Raw genomic sequence first — 17500 nt, 5'->3', positions numbered from 1 at the left:
TTTTCAGAATGTGTTTGTTCTATTTTTGTAAGACAAAGAAAACAATCTGAAGTTGTCTTTATTTTTTTAGTTTTAATGCCATGATTTTAATAGTCCGGCCCACGTGTTGCACAGATTTTCCTCCATGCGGCCCCTGAGCTAAAATAAGTTTGACACCCCTGTCATAGCTGATTATGTAATTTCCCTTACTTTATATGATCATTGATATATATTCTCATATTTTATATAGCCGGATCGGTGATGGTAATTTAGTGTAAATTTGTTGATGGTGGTGGATTTTGTCATTATATTGTCTTTATCTACTAAAACTCCCTACAATTTATGTGGTGCATTACATCCGACATGTAAGTGTTATATAACAGCCAAAAGAGGTTGGTAGAAAGAATACATGTAAAGGTAAAATATAGTGTTGAAATGCACTCAATTGGAGGAAATGTAGTTTTGATTTTCCAAATTTTCCCATTTTCTCAAATGGTGCTCACATACCTGTCACAAGCCCGCTGCAAACTGCACTTTTACAATAATAACTAGCAAATTACAATTTTTTTTTGTCTGATTATCTATTACAACCATTCCTTTCTTATTGTTTACTCACAATAACTCTATGCTGACATGATGAGATGTACCAAAAACACAGTTTGTATCAATGCATGACATTATGCCAATTAAAATGGGATCTCGTTGCATTTGTAGTGCTTAATTACGGCTCATTACAAGCCTCTGCTGGTAATTGCAACGGTACATCTTGTGCACGCACAAAAAAGAACACACAAAATGGTAACGGGTTAAGTGAATGTGTTCCACAAGTGTTCAGTATTTGTCCTGCACTGCATAAATCAGTCAAATGGCTGAGATTCAGAATGTTTTCTATTGTTATTTTTGAGTAACACATTTCCTGCAGAACACAACGCTGGCAGTCACACTTGCTGACTAATCAGTAAGTATAGTCAGAAAAGATTTAAGTAAGTTAAATGTAACAATATGAGATTAGGGCTGGAACGATTAATCGGTTAAATCAGGCCTGCAAAGATTAATTTATTTAAATTAGGGCTGTCAAAGTTAATGCAATAATAACGCGTTAACTATAAATTTCAAATAGCAGCACAATTTATTTTAACGGGCTATAAAGCACTTTTTGACCCTCGGGCCGTGCCGTAGTGAGGAACTTGGCTGCAGTTCACTTGCTACTGTTGAGCCACAAGCGAGCAAAAATGGACAAATGAAAGTCAACCTTATAGAAATATCAGGTTTAAAGCCATGGCAAGTTGTTCTCCCGACAAGAAATACATATTTTTTGCAGTGAGAAGAGGCGACATCCCTGCAGATAATTCCTGCTGTGCGCGTCGTTTAGAGGTGGGTGGTGCTTCCCTTCCGTGTTCAGATTACGGCTAAGGGGCAGTGACATTACAGTACAGTACATTTACATTGTTACTGTGACTGATTTAGTAAGTAAGATGACATAAAAGCTCAACAGAAATGAAAGACAGTCGGCAGGAAGTTGAAAGGAGACTTTTTTTTATTGCAGTCGAGCCAACATCAAAACATGTTAAGGCACTTTCTCAAACCAATCACACGCGTTTCCGGTTTTAAAAAAAAAAAAAACGCTACGGTATACATCCAGTTTAACTACATTCTGGGTTCAGCTTCATATTAGCCACTACACCTAACAAAATAAAATAATACAAAGTTGTAGAGGTAGCCCTCTAGTGGGTTCTTCGGACCACCACACACTGCCAGGAGAGCCCGGAATTCAGGGTATAACACTGTTTTATTTTCATAAAAATCAATAGGCTTCTGCTTTCCAGCACAATGTATTTTCCTCCAACTCCAACCTCGTGTCTCGTTCCGGCTGCTGCTAATAAAGGCGACAGGTGATTAGATAACAAGGCCCACCTGGGCCATCCACTCACCTGTCGCTGTCTTCGAGGCCGGTCCTTGCACACCCCGTTCCGCGGCAGGCCCGCAGGCCACGCCCCCCTCCACAAATGTAATATAGCGTCAATAAGAAAACAAACAAAATCTGAAGCTAATTTTTAGCTTTTGTTGCCAATTTTTATTTTGTTGCCCAATTCCAACAAGTGTTTCCTCCGTGCACACGCGTGTTACACCTTTCCTGCTCGTCGGCTCCCAGACCGTGGTCAAGGAGCGCAGGGGAGATGTTCTCTCCAGGGCCGATGTATTGTCGGGGGTAACACCCTCCACTTCACGGGTCCTTACGGTCCTTATTGGATAGTAGTCTGTTTATTTCAATTGTTAGTTTTTTCTTTAGTACCTCTTGTGTAATTTATTTTTACCCCATATTTGTTCCCACTACCGCACCTTAAGTTGGAATCCTTAATCTCGTTATATGCAAATAAAATGACAATGAAGTCCATTTTATTCTATTCTATTCTATTCTTCTATTCTTACGGTTCCGCTCTTGGGTCGGAATGACGAGGCCGTCGATTTTTTTGCAACTCTGTCACTTTATTTATGTTTTCCACAAGCTACTAGCACTCCTGCTCACTCACTGCCACCGCTCCCTCACCTCTCTCGCCCACTCACTCACTCACATCACTCCCCTCACATACCGCCATTCTTAAAGGAGCACACACACCCATTTACTACTCTCAAAACACATGTTTCCCTTTGTGCTTCACTTCTAGACAGACAAAACTTCATTCTCCGCCGACACGGTGTGTTCACAGACCATGGTAAAAATCACCGTCATAACGCACTGACATACACATTAATACCAGCAGGTAGTTACGGTATGAATGGCTATATATAGTTATTATTTGCGCACTATTGACTAATGATGCACCGAAAATTTGGCTGGAAAAAGACGTAACCTATGCTCCCGAGACCTATGTTGTGATGACGTAAGCCGCACGGTTGTCTGGAGCAGAGGCTTTGTGTCCGCGCTGTGGACGTACTTTAATATATTCACGATATACCCGCGGACAGCGGTCTTCACAATTTAAGATGACGCTGGCGGATTTTAATGAGGAAGGCTCCCAGCAACGCGAAGCAAGTGTGACGTCAGGCTCTCTGCAGCTCGCAGAATCTCTAAACATGAGTAGAGTCTCCAATAACACCAAAAAATAGATGCTATATGTGTTGGCAGTGTTTTTTTTTTTTTTTTTGGAAAGAGTGACTAAAAGGATTGGAGAAATCTCTACAAACAAAAAAACAACAACTCAACAAAGTACATAGGCAGCCACAATTTAAAAATAGAACAAAACAATATTATGTAAGAAAACATATGTATATGTTAATACTATACTTAATAACATATTTTTTTAAATGCATATTCACATTGTTTTGCATTTTGAAAGAATACATGCATCATAGCAAACTATGCGATGACGTCATATTGTCCACGACCCTAACCAAGCCCCCACCGCCACAAGTATTTTGGCAATTTAGGGGAAACCTAACAAAATAAGATCTTACATTACGATCATGCCTTGTCAGAGATGTTTTGTGATGTTACACTCTTGTCACGACGGGGGAGTCGCAGCTTGCTGCGAGGTTTGTTTCCCCGGGATGCAAACGGATCACTCGGGACAGGACTTGCAGGTAGGAACATATTTTAATCTTCTCAAGAAATCTTGGCAGGGCATGAGGTAAACAAACAGCATAAACTATGGCGTGGAACAAACACGAAACTGTGGCATGAAACAAACAGCATAAACTATGGCGTGGAACAAACACAAAACTGTGGCATGAAACAAACAGCATAAACTATGGCGTGGAACAAACACGAAACTGTGGCATGAAACAAACAGCATAAACTTTGGCGTGGAACAAACACGAAACTGTGGCATGAAACAAACAGCATAAACTATGGCGTGGAACAAACACGAAACTGCGGCATGAAACAAACAGCATAAACTATGGCGTGGAACAAACACGAAACTGTGGCATGAAACAAGTACGACTTACTTGGCAAGGCATGAGGTAAACAATTAGCATAAATTATGGCATTGCATGACACAAACAATGACGCCAGGCCGACTGACTCGCAAAGGCAGGCTTAAATAATGTCTCATGATTAGAGCCAGGTGAGCGTCCCGAACACAAGAGGCAGGTGAAACTAATACGCAACCATGGCAACCAAAACAAACAAGATTGCACAAAAAACAGGAACTTTTGGAGTCCAAAACTAACAGAACATAACAAAAACATGATCCGGACCACGGATTATGACAACTCTGTGATATCTGCGCCCAAAGTAATGCTTGTACATCACTTGAGGAATATGGGGAAAGTGGAGCTGGAGGGGGGATTTTTCTGGCTGGCTGAAATATTGTGTAAATTATTTTACAACATGTTCCTGGTCAAGTCCTAAATTACAGAATGATTTGCAGGCTGAATATTACATTTTATTAATTAATAGAGAAAGTTCAAACATTGTCATGCAGCAATATGAAGACCATTAACTTGTACAACATGTAATGTACAGAATATCAGAACAATTTATTCAGGTTACATCTGGAATAGGCCACAAAAGGGACAAGCAGTAGAAAATGGATGGATGGATATCACTAAACATATTTGATAATCAAAGCATGATCATAACAATTCACATTTTGTGTTATTAATGTGTGAAACTGGTACCTAAACATGGCGTACCTCCTCCTCTAAATGCAAGTGCTCCTAAAGCAGGAATACAAACTCTGTATTTCTACCAAATACAAAATCTGACAAGACAACAATCCACAGCAGGCTTTTTTTTTTTTTCATTAAATGGTGTTTTTCCTTTTTGTGATAACTGTTTAAAAAAGCATGATGTTCAAAACACATTTCATTAAAGCAAATTAACTGTCTGTTCATGGGTACACTTGTTAATGTTGAAAAATGATATCTATCTGTGATGATCGCGATTAATTTTGAGTTAACTATGCGCAGAATGTATATTAATCGCAAATAAATATTTTAATCGTTTGACAGACCAAATTTAAATGGATACATTCGATTAGAAAATAGCTTTGATTTACAAAACCCAAAATCAGTGAAGTTGGCACATTGTGTAATTCGTAAATAAAAACAGAATACAATGATTTACAAATCCTTTTCAACTTATATTCAATTGAATAGACTACAAAGACAAGATATTTAATGTCCGAACTGAGAAACTTCTTTTTTTTTTTGCAAATAATCATTAACTTAGCATTTAATGGCAACATCACATTGCAAAAAAGTTGTCACAGGTGCATTTTTACCACTGTGTTACATGGCCTTTCCTTTTAACAACACTCAGTAAATGTTTGGGAACTGAGGAGACCAATTTTTGAAGCTTTTCAGATGGAATTCAGAATCAGAATCAGAATACCTTTATTGTCATTGTATGGAAACAACGAAATTGGACAGCAATCCAGCTTAGTGCTTTTAAAACAACCTACATAAAATAGTCTTAAGACAACAAACAATAATACAACAATTTAAAAACATAACAAAATGTTAAAAACACATTGCACAGTAGATCTCTATCAGAGGTTAGCAAGTTAATAAAGTGATGAGTGTTCAGGTACGTGCAGAGTTTAGGGCAATAACAGCTCTAGGATAGAAACTGTTTTTCAATCTATTTGTCCTTGCTTTGATGGTCTTATAGCGTCTCCCTGAGGGCAAGAGTTCAAGCCAGTGGTGACCTGGGTGGGATGAGTCCCTGAGGATGCTGTTTGCTCTCCTGTTGCAGTGTCTCTTATACAGGTCCTTTAGAGATGTAAGAGGACATGCAGTGATCCTCTGGGCCACGTTTCTTTCCCATTCTTGCTTGATGTACAGCTTAAGTTGTTCAACAGTCCGGGGTCTCCTTTGTGGTATTTTAGGCTTCATATTGCGGCACACATTTTCAATGGGAGACAGGTCTGGACTACAGGCAGGCCAGTCTAGTACCCGCACTCTTTTACTATGAAGCCACGCTGTTGTAACACGTAGCTTGGCATTGTTTTGCTGAAATAAGTTGCTTGGATGGCAACATATGTTGTTCCAAAACCTGTATGTACCTTTCAGCATTAATGGTGCCTTCACAGATGTGTAAGTTACCCATGCCCATAAGAAAAAAAGAATGAAGGTTATAGCGAGCAGAATATGCGTTGTCAACAATTTTCCCTAAAATACGCATTGAGGCTACAAAGTGTGTTTTACCTTTTACCTGATAACTCGATGAGTCAAACAAACTAATCGATACATTACTCCTTTTACTAAAATAACCGATAGCTGCAATCATAGATGTAACATATAGGGCTGCGAATCTTTGGGTGTCCCACGATTCGATTCAATATCAATTCTCGGGGTCACGATTCGATTATAAATCGATTTTTTTTTTCGATTCAACGTGATTCTCGATTCAAAAAAGATATTTTTCCGATTCAAAACAATTCTCTATTCATTCAATACATAGGATTTCAGCAGGATCTACCCCAGTCTGCTGACATGCAAGCAGAGTAGTAGATTTTTGTAAAAAGCTTTTATAATTGTAAAGGACAATGTTTTATCAACTGATTGCAATAATGTAAATTTGTTTCAACTATTAAATGAACCAAAAATATGACTTATTTTACCTTTGTGAAAATATTGGACACAGTGTGTTGTTAAGCTTATGAGATGCAATGCAAGTGTAAACCACTGTGACACTATTGTTCTTTTTTTGTTTAATGATAATGTCAATGAGGGATTTTTAATCACTGCTATGTTGAAATTGTAACTAATATTGATACTGTTGTTGATAGTATTAATTTTTGTTTCACTACTTTTGGATTGTTCTGTGTCGTGTTTGTGTCTCCTCTCAATTGCTCTGTTTATTGCAGTTCTGAGTGTTGCTGGGTCGGGTTTGGTTTTGGAATTGGATTGCATTGTTATGGTATTGCTGTGTATTGTTTTGTTGGATTGATTAATTAAAAAAATAAAAAAGATTAAAAAAATAAAATAAAAAAATAAAAACTAATAAAAATTTAAAAAATTAAAAATTAAAAAATAAAAATCGATTTTTGAAAAATAAGAATCGATAATGAATCGCACAACGTGAGAATCGCGATTTGAATTTGAATCGATTTTTTCCCACTCCCCCAGTAACATAGCTGTATCACAATAGCAGAAAACACGCAAACCTGTTCTTTCTCACATTTCCAGGCAACTCAAAGAAACTATTTCCAATGGATGCCATTCACAAGGAATGTCACCTCGTCTCGATGTGAGATTACGCAACATGTGACGCGTTACACGTCGATGCAGCACAAGACGCCATGCCATTTACGAGCGCAGTCCTGCAGAGTGTCATCTTATAAGCCACTTGGTATCCACAATATGCCGTAAAGAACATAGCCCACGCTCTTAACCATAAAAACCTGCTGCTTGGCTGTGCTTGTGTGGGAGAGTCAAGAGGTTGTCACAATAAATGTAGTCAGGGACAACGTAGTCAGTATTCACCATCTGCCTTCCATCACCTGGCTGCTGAGCAGCCTTCTGTTGGACAGCTGCACTCTTTGTCATCAGAACGTTGCGTGAAAACAGATTTTTTTCTTGTGCTTTAGCAGTGACATAATAATCTACGGATTCGGTATCGTAAAAAAATTATGATAAATTAATACAAATATTTTTGACTTTCGCTTCTATTTTTTTGATTTGACATAGGGGGGCGGGTACTGTTGAGCATGGCTTGGTTTATTCAAGTTTACCCAGAAGCGGTTTTTACGAGACCAGGGTATGCAGGTAAAAGACCGTAGAACAGGCCTGGGCAATTATTTTGACTCGGGGGGCCAAATTTAGAGGAAAAAATGTGTTTGGGGCCGGTATATATATTTTTTTAGGAACACTAATACAAAACCTCACAATGATTGAATGCTAAAAACGTTATGACAAACCACATTAAAAAACGTAATGGATTTTTTTTTTTTTTTTTACTGAATAAGACATCCAGAATGTACATGAAAATAAAGAATGTGGAATTTACAATATTAACTATGAACGATAAAACACTGAATATTGACAACATATAAACGTCACACGACCTCTGTCAGGCTTGGTCAAAAGATAGGACTCAGATGCAGAGTAGGGATTAATTCGGCAGGCTTTTATTATGAAAGCTTCCTTTCACCTCCAGAGTCAGGGCAATTCAATATAGGCTATAACTAACCTAGTCGGCGAAAAATGTTCCAAAAAAGGAACAACCAAAAATCACTCCAAAAGGAGGAAAACACAAAAACAATAACAAACTATACTTGGCGCCATATATTCTATGAAATTTATTATAAACAAAAAACGCTCCAACAGGAGGAAAAAACAATGGCTATGAAAATTCTACACTTTCTCTAATCTAATAAAGGTTAACAAAAAATGTCACTCAAAAAATTGAAAAAAAGGAAGAACTGTAAGAAAAACTGAAAACTCACCACTTCGGCTGAAAAACTAAATAACACAAAATCACTCTGCTGAGGAGGAGAAAAAGAGAACTCAAAATAGCAACGAAGAAATTCAGGATCAGGGTATTCAAACACGAAACGAGGCAAGGCATGGACAGGATCCTAGAGAGGCACGAATAAACGAGACAATCTGGCCCAGAACAAAGGGAGATGGGGGCTTATAAGACACATGAGGGTAATGGGGAACAGGTGGAAACAATCAGGGATCAGGGATGACGTCAGACCGATGACACAAAAGGAAGGGCAAGTGACCTGAAACGAGAGGAGTTACTTTTCAAACTAAAACATGCAATTCACAAGACAGAAGAAACCAAGACAAGACATCCCTCACCGCAGTGTGACACCCTCTGGATCGATATATTTTACAATCAAGCAAAACGCATCAAAATAGCAACAAACACAGCGAAATATGAACACAATGAGTAAAAAAAACAAAAAACACCTACAATCTGATACATCTGATACATCACTAAGCTTTTATGTTGACTAGGGGGGCCAAATTTAGAGAAAAAAATGTGTCTGGGTGGCGGCATATCTATTTTTAGAAACACTAATACAAAACCTCATAATAATGTCTGATTAAATGCTAAAAACGTTATGACAGACCGCCTTAAAAAACGGAATGGAATTTTAATTGTTTTTACTGAATGAGACACCCAGAATGTACATGAAAATAAAGAATGTGGGATTTGCAATATTACTATGAACGATAAAACACTGAATATTGACAACATATGAACGTCACACCCCCTCTCAATCGCCATATTTTACAATCAAGCGAAACGCAACAAAAATGCAACAAACACGGTGAAATATGAACGCAAAGGGTAAAAAAATAAAAATAATAATAAGATTTGATACATCTAATATATCTCTGAGCTTTTATTTTGACTCGGGAGACACATTTAGAGGAAAAAATGTGTCTGGGTGCCGGTATATCTATTTTTAGGAACACTAATACAAAACCTCACAATATAGTCTGATTGAATGCGAAAAACTTTCTGACAGACCGCCTTAAAAAACGGAATGGAATTTAAAAATGTTTTACTGAATGAGACACACAAAATGTATATGGAAATAAAGAATGTGGGATTTACAATATTAACTATGAACGATAAAACATTGAATATTGACAACATATGAACGTCACACCCCTCTCGATCGACAAACTTTACATTCAAGCAAAACGCAACAAAAATGCAACAAACACGGCAAAATGTGAACGCAAAGGGCAAAAAAATTAAAAAATAATAAGATTTGATATATCTAATATATCTCTAAGCTTTTCTTTTGACTCGGGGAGACAAATTTAGAGAACAAAATATGTCTGGGTGCCGGTATATAAATTTTTAGGAACACTAATACAAAACCTCACAATAATGTCTGACTGAATTCGAAAAACGTTCTGACAGACCGCCTTAAAAAACGGAATGGAATTTAAAAATGTTTTACTGAATGAGACACACATAATGTATATAGAAATATAGAATGTGGGATTTACAATATTAACTATAAACGATAAAACACCGAATATTGCAAACATATAAAAGTCACACCCCCTCTCGATCGACATATTTCACACTCAAGCGAAACGTAACAAACACAGCGAAATATGATTGTGATTGGTAAAAAAAAAAAAAAAACATCTACAATTTGATATATCTGATCACTAAGCTTTAAAGGCCTACTGAAACCCACTACTACCGACCACGCAGTCTGATAGTTTATATATCAATGATGAAATCTTAACATTGCAACACATGCCAATACGGCCGGGTTAACTTATAAAGTGCAATTTTAAATTTCCCGGAAAACTTCCGGCTGAAAACGTCTATGTATGATGTCGTTTGCGCGTGACGTCACGGGTTGAAGGAGACATTTTGGAATAGCACGGTCGCCAGCTTAAATCGTCTGTTTTCACCACATAATTCCACAGTATTCTGGACATCTGTGTTGGTGAATATTTTGCAATGTGTTCAATTAACAATGGAGACTGCAAAGAAGAAAGCTGTAGGTGGGATCGGTGTATTAGCGGCTGGCTACAGCAACACAACCAGGAGGACTTTGAGTTGGATAGCAGACGCGTTACCGTGAGTACAGCTTTGGTTTCCAAACATTTGATCGCTTGCCTGTACGTGCGTGGCGCTATGTGCATGTCACGTACGTAACTTTGGGGAAATATATGTTTCTTGCCGACTCTGATGGCGGCCGGGGTGTCGTCGAAAGCTACAACGCCCGCCGCCGCACCGCTGTCCTCACCTTGACTTCCTCCGTCTCCGGGCCGCCGACCGCATCGGTGATCGGGTGAAGTCCTTCGTCGCGCCGTTGATCGCTGGAACGCAGGTGAGCACGGGTGTTGATGAGCAGATGAGGGCTGGCGTAGGTGCAGAGCTAATGTTTTTAGCATAGTTCTGTCGAGGTCCCGTAGCTAAGTTAGCTTCAATGGCGTCGTTAGCAACAGCATTGCTAGGCTTCACCAGGCGGTACAGCATTAACCGTGTGGTTACAGGTCCAGGGTTTAATAGTAATAGTAGTATTGTTGATCTTCGGTCTATCCTTCCAGTCAGGGGCTTATTTCGTCTGTTTCTATATGCAGTTAAGCACGATGCTATCACGTTACCTCCGTAGCTAAAGAGCTTCACCGATGTATTGTAGTGGAGATAAAAGTCACTGTGAATGTCCATTTCGCGTTCTCGACTCTCGTTTTCAAGAGGATATAGTATCCGAGGTGGTTTAAAATACAAATCCGTGATCCACAATAGAAAAAGGAGAGAGTGTGGAATCCAAAGAGCCCTTGTAAATGAAGTTACGGTCAGAGCGAAAAAAGATACTTCCTGCACTGCACTCTAATCCTTCACTCTCACGTTCCTCATCCACGAATCTTTCATCCTGGCTCAAATTAATGGGGTAATCGTCGCTTTCTCGGTCCGAATCGCACTCGCTGCTGGTGTAAACAATGTGCAAATGTGAGGAGCCTTTCAACCTGTGACGTCACACTACTTCCGGTACAGGCAAGGCTTTTTTTATCAGCGACCAAAACTTTATCGTCGATGTTCTCTACTAAATCCTTTCAGCAAAAATATGGCAATATCGCGAAATGAACAAGTATGACACATAGAATGGATCTGCTATCCCCGTTTAAATGAGAACATTTCATTTCAGTAGGCCTTTAACTCTTTGTTGTAAAAATTGCCTTCCGCGTCTGTCCCTGACACCCGCATTTCCGGCTGGCTGTTCTGGAAACACTCTGTGGAAAAATCTATGTGGATCAATAAAGTTTGGCAATAAGAAAAGTTTCTTGCTTTTGGCTCTTTTGCTAAGTAGCTTTGAGAATGTCAGGAAAATGTTTGCTAATTTTACTTCTGGACATCACCTTTGTGCGTCATACATTTTTAGAATCCTAGCATGGGTAATGAGGGAGAGACTTTTTTTCTGTCCGAGCTAAATTTGAGCAAGATTGGTCAGAATGAATCGTCTTCTTGCCTCGACAGGCTCGGCAGTAACAGTTATTAGGTATTCCCTTGTAGCACATTCTCTATAGTCGTTAGTCTGTTTTTCAATTACTGTTTTTTTAGGTCAGAAAATAGGCAGCTTCACTGAATTATTCATGCCAGAGGTTTGTTGAACGTCATGGCGCTCCACAAACCTCCATTGGTCCAATCAGGACGTAAATACCGGTCTGCCATGACGCAGAGGGAAACGGTGCGTCTCACTGGTTCAGGTAAGAGTTCAGGTAAGAGAGTGCGTACCGGCGTGGCTAGAACTGGAACACATCTGTGTGCATTATACATGTTGGTTTACGCGCACACCTGTTCACCTCTGCACCCGCGCTCACGTTACAGAACAAATCAGCTGTTGTGCCAAGTCCCTCCCTGGTGTCATGGTGAACTTTGAGCCATTACTGTACAATACCGTGAGACAATTATATATAATTAGTGTCATTCTGTGGCTAGCCTAACCGGTAGTTAGCATTGACCCGGTCTGTTGTTTCGATGCCACCCAGAGCCCACTGATGGTGTCGTTTTTTTTCACATGGCTTAAAACTTTCACAAACACCTAACAGCTATTTTTAGAGAGGAGGACATTAGGAAAGGTGGTAGTTTGGCCAATTCAACCTGGGAACATTGCCTCATTCAGTGTACCCTGTCTCCGTAGTCCATCAGTACATCCGTAACATTACCCCTACCCCCTCTCTAGATGTGTTTTTCTTTTTCCTGCACTGATGTTTATCCTGTACCTTCACTGAGAGAAATAGCTCCCAGCTCAAGGACATTGAGACAGACACGACCTCGTCGGCTTATCATGTCCTCTCATGCCCTCCAAAAGTAACCTCCGTCTCTACGACCAACTTCACCTAAGTATGAACACAAACAACATAAAAACAAATCATGCAACCTTACTGGAAAATAGTAATTGCATCGCTCAAATTGCTGTGCCAATAGGAACTTGTGTTTCCTGGAAAAGTTTTACCCAGATAATTGGAAAATGTTGTTGCGTGAGATCAACAACATTTTCGAGCTCTGTGCGCACATTGCGAACCATTAAAGGGGAAACAAGGAAACAAGAAGGTGGATGTACTAAAAAGTTAGGTACCACTGCACAAAGTTAGCTTTTTTTCTCTGTTAATGGTACACAAAACTACATAAACGGTCTTAAATATCTTGGAAATGTCTGCATTTGGTGGTTTGCCCAACATAGGCTACCTCCTCAAAGGCCTACTGAAACCCACTACTACCGACCACGCAGTCTGATAGTTTATATATCAATGATGAAATCTTAACATTGCAACACATGCCAATACGGCCGGGTTAACTTATAAAGTGCAATTTTTAATTTCCCGCCACACTTCCGGTTGAAAACGTGTAGATATGACGACCTATGCGCGTGACGTCAATGGTTGATACGGAAGTATTCGGACCCATTGAATCCAATAAAAAAAAGCTCTGTTTTCATCCCAAAATTCCACAGTATTCTGGACATCTGTGTTGGTGAATCTTTTGCAATTTGTTTAATGAACAATGGAGACTGCAAAGAAGAAAGCTGTAGGTGCGATCGGTGTATTAGCGGCGGACTACAGCAACACAACCAGGAGGACTTTGAGATGGATAGCAGACCGTGAGTACAGCTTTGGCATCCAAACATTTGATCGCTTGCCCGTACGTGCGTGTCGCTATGTGCATGTCACGTACGTAACTTTAGGGAAATACGTGTTTCTTGCCGACTCTGATGGCGGCCGGGGTGTCGTCGAAAGCTACAACGCCCGCCACCGCCGCCGTCCCGTAGCTAAGTTAGCTTCAATGGCGTCGTTAGCAACAGCATTGTTAAGCTTCGCCAAGCTGGAAATTATTAACCGTGTAGTTACATGTCCATGGTTTAATAGTATTGTTGATCTTCTGTCTATCCTTCCAGTCAGGGGTTTATTTATTTTGTTTCTATCTGCAATTGAGCCCGATGCTATCACGTTAGCTCAGTGGCTAAAGAGCTTCGCCGATGTATTGTCGTGGAGATAAAAGTCACTGTGAATGTCCATTTCGCGTTCTCGACTCTCATTTTCAAGAAGATATAGTATCCGAGGTGGTTTAAAATACAAATCCGTGATCCACAATAGAAAAAGGAGAAAGTGTGGAATCCAGTGAACCCTTGTACCTAAGTTACGGTCAGAGCGAAAAAAGATACGTCCTGCACTGCCTCTCTAGTCCTTCACTCTCACTTTCCTCATCCACGAATCTTTCATCCTCGATCAAATTAATGGGGTAATCGTCGCTTTCTCGGTCCAAATCTTTCTCGCTGCATTGTAAACAATGGGGAAATGCGAGGAGTCCTTCCTCCTGTGACGTCACGCTACTTCCGGTACAGGCAAGGCTTTTTTTATCAGCGACCAAAAGTTGCGAACTTTATCGTCGTTGTTCTCTACTAAATCCTTTCAGCAAAAATATGGCAATATCGCAAAATGATCAAGTATGACACATAGAATGGATCTGCTATCCGCGTTTAAATTAAAAAAAATAATTTCAGTAGGCCTTCAATGTCTTTCTTTAACAGCTGTCAACTTATTTTCCACTTTTTTTGCCAATAATTGATTTACTCTTTCCATTGTGTACGTCAACATTGTGTATGAAACTAGGGATGTAACAATATGAAAATGTGATATCACGGTTATCGTGACCAATATTATCACCGTTATCATTATTATTGTCATGATCCGTTGCCCGGATCATGTTTTGTTTAGTTTTTGACTTAGTTTTCGCTCACCTGCTCCTGGGCACTAATCAGAGAGCTACTTATTCCTGTTTTTCGCCACACACTGTCTGGCTGTCTTGTTTGCTTTACGCAACGGTTACGTTTGAGGATTTCTTACTTCTTTGCTCACAATTCCTGCGCTAAGTTTTGCCTTAGCTCCCCGTGCGATCGGCACGCGTCTCTTTTGTTTTGTATCTTGTATTTTGGCATTTTAAACTATTTATAAGGAATAAATCCTTCCCTTACCTGCACCTTGCCTCCGGAGTTCCTGCTGCATCTTGGGAGAACGATCGGCGCAGTAAAAGGCGACCCAAGCGTGACAATTATTACGGTATTATTGATTGTGCTTCCAATGTACTTACTTATACATACACTAAAATCTTTTTTCTTTTCTTTTTGAATAACTAAAATAAATAGACAATCTGTTAGAAAACATGTTTTATGTTTCGAATGCTTCACTTATAGTGTTTTAGTCTTAGTATTGTATCTGTTTTAATGGTGAAGCTTTTATTGTTTTAAATATTGGTTTGTCAGGTAGCACTTAAAGATCTATTTAAATGAAAAGCGCGTATTATAATTATTTATTATTTCTGGCAGGCATTGTGGCGTTCTACTCCGTTCAGTTTGTAGGTTCAATGTGCACAATTGAATGGCTTAGTTGCTCAGACAGCGATGTGTTTGTATAAGTTTAGATTGAGGTATGTCCTTTTCTAATGTGGAAAGACGTTAATGTCTCCTGTTTTCATGTCATCATTTAGGCTAGCGAGCTGGTGCCAGTCACACCGTGAGTTTTTTAAAGTATAGTTATCAATCACAATTTTTCAATAATTTCATTTAAAACAGTGATACTAACCATCGGGAGTTTGGGTTAGTTATTAGTTTAGTTAGTTATCATTATTACCGTTTATTGTTCCATCCCTAGTTGGAACAATACTATTCTAGCACTGACTTGCGACTTATTGGCATAATCTGCCATTCAGTTTTTCGGTTTTTCGGTCGTGCTTCATTTATCGCATCTAATTGGTTCCAGGCCTGACTGTGGTAAACACATTTCTGCAAAGTAGGATTATTATCAATAAGTACGATATTTTAATAGTTTGAGCTAAATAAAATAAAAACTGTTTACAACCAGCAAAATACGTTTTTTAACGTTATAAGAGCCCTCTAAACATGAAGTAACACCCATGTAGTCACCTTCATAACTGGTTTGCCCAATATAGTAGCCTTGAGTGCGTTCTACTTAAGATTACAGTACACAAGTCGAGGCTACGTGAAAATACTTCGTCACATCCTGGGCAATTCCTCGAAGTTAGAACTGGGCATCGGTGGGCTGAAACCACGGGCGTAAATTGTTCTGACAGGATTGTTTCCACTTGACGGACAAAGCTACAACCATTAACCATTTTCTTAGGATAGGATAGGATCAGAAAGTATTTATCTAAAACTGTCATGATCCGCTGCCCGGATCATGTTTTGTTTAGTTAAATACAAGGACAAGGTCAAGGTTTCTTTAATGGTACCCAGAGGTAAAATAGTGGTGCAGACATTTGTAATTCTTCCTCTCTTGTAAGAATCCCTTAGTTCTGTTTCTGCACACCTGAGTTTGTATTTGCTTGGTTTATGGGTGCTGATTATTTTCACCTGCCTCTGATTAGTGTGCTCCCGGGCACTAATCAGAGAGCTATTTAATCCTGCTTTTCGCCACACTCAGTCTGGCTGTCTTGTTTGGCAGTTAGGTTGAATTTGTGTTTGATTCCTGAGCTAAGGTTCGCCATTTGTTTGCCTGTTTCTATGCTAAGCTTTTCCGTTAGCTTTGCCATAGTTTCCCGTGCAATGGGCACACTTTTCTATTTATTTGTATTTTCCTGTACTTTTGTATTTTGACCGATTTATGGAGAATAAATCATTATCCTACCTGCACACTGCCTCCGGAGTTCCGTCCGCATCCTGGGAAAAACGATCCGTGCATTAACATGCGACCCCGCCGTAACAAAAACAGGAACGATGCACAAAAACATTAATCTTGTACAAAAATAGGGGAAGATGCCTTGTAACAACATGTGTTAATTTCCACCTGTAGCATTCTGTGTTGTTAGCATTGCACACCGCTAACGTCAATGGCTCACCAATGTCATGTCGATCTGTTGAAGATGAAGTGGATCATCTCCACTTAGCATCGCCCGGACAGCTGTCCTTAGCTGATAGAAGTCATGTTAACATTAAATGTCGGGCCGCTACTGGTACGTCTCGCGTCTCGTCTTTTGACATTGCTCACGCAAAAGGTTTACCAATGTGGAGATGTGTAATTGATGAGGATGAATATGAACTGCATCAACAAGTTGTTCCCCCAAAAGGTTGGTAAACTTGATTGTCGTGGTTAGGATAAGTAGATTAACCGTCGTGTTGTTAACATTTTCAATGGGAGACATGTCTGGACTACAGGCAGGCCCGTCTTATACCCGCACTCCTTTACTACGAAGCCACGCTGTCGAAACACGTGCAGAATGTGGCTTGGCATTGTCTGGCTGAAATAAGCAGGGGCGTCCATGAAAAGACGTTGCTTGGATTAATGGTACCTTCACTGATGTGTAAATTACCCATGTCTTGGGCACTAATACACCCCCATACCATCACAGATGCTGGCTTTTGAACTTTGCGCTTAGAACAGTCCGGATGGTTCTTTTCCTCTTTGGTACAGAGGACATGACATCCACAGTTTCCAAAAACAATTTGAAATGTGGACTCATCAGACCACAGAACACTTTTCCACTTTGCATCAGTCCATTTTAGTTGAGCTCAGGCCCATCAAAGCGTTTCTGGGTGTTGTTGATAAATGGCTTTGGCTTTGCATAGTT

The sequence above is a fragment of the Entelurus aequoreus genome, linkage group LG25, assembly GCF_033978785.1.
Source record: "Entelurus aequoreus isolate RoL-2023_Sb linkage group LG25, RoL_Eaeq_v1.1, whole genome shotgun sequence".
NCBI classification, from domain to species: Eukaryota; Metazoa; Chordata; class Actinopteri; order Syngnathiformes; family Syngnathidae; genus Entelurus; species Entelurus aequoreus.
This window is presented reverse-complemented; position numbering follows the sequence as displayed.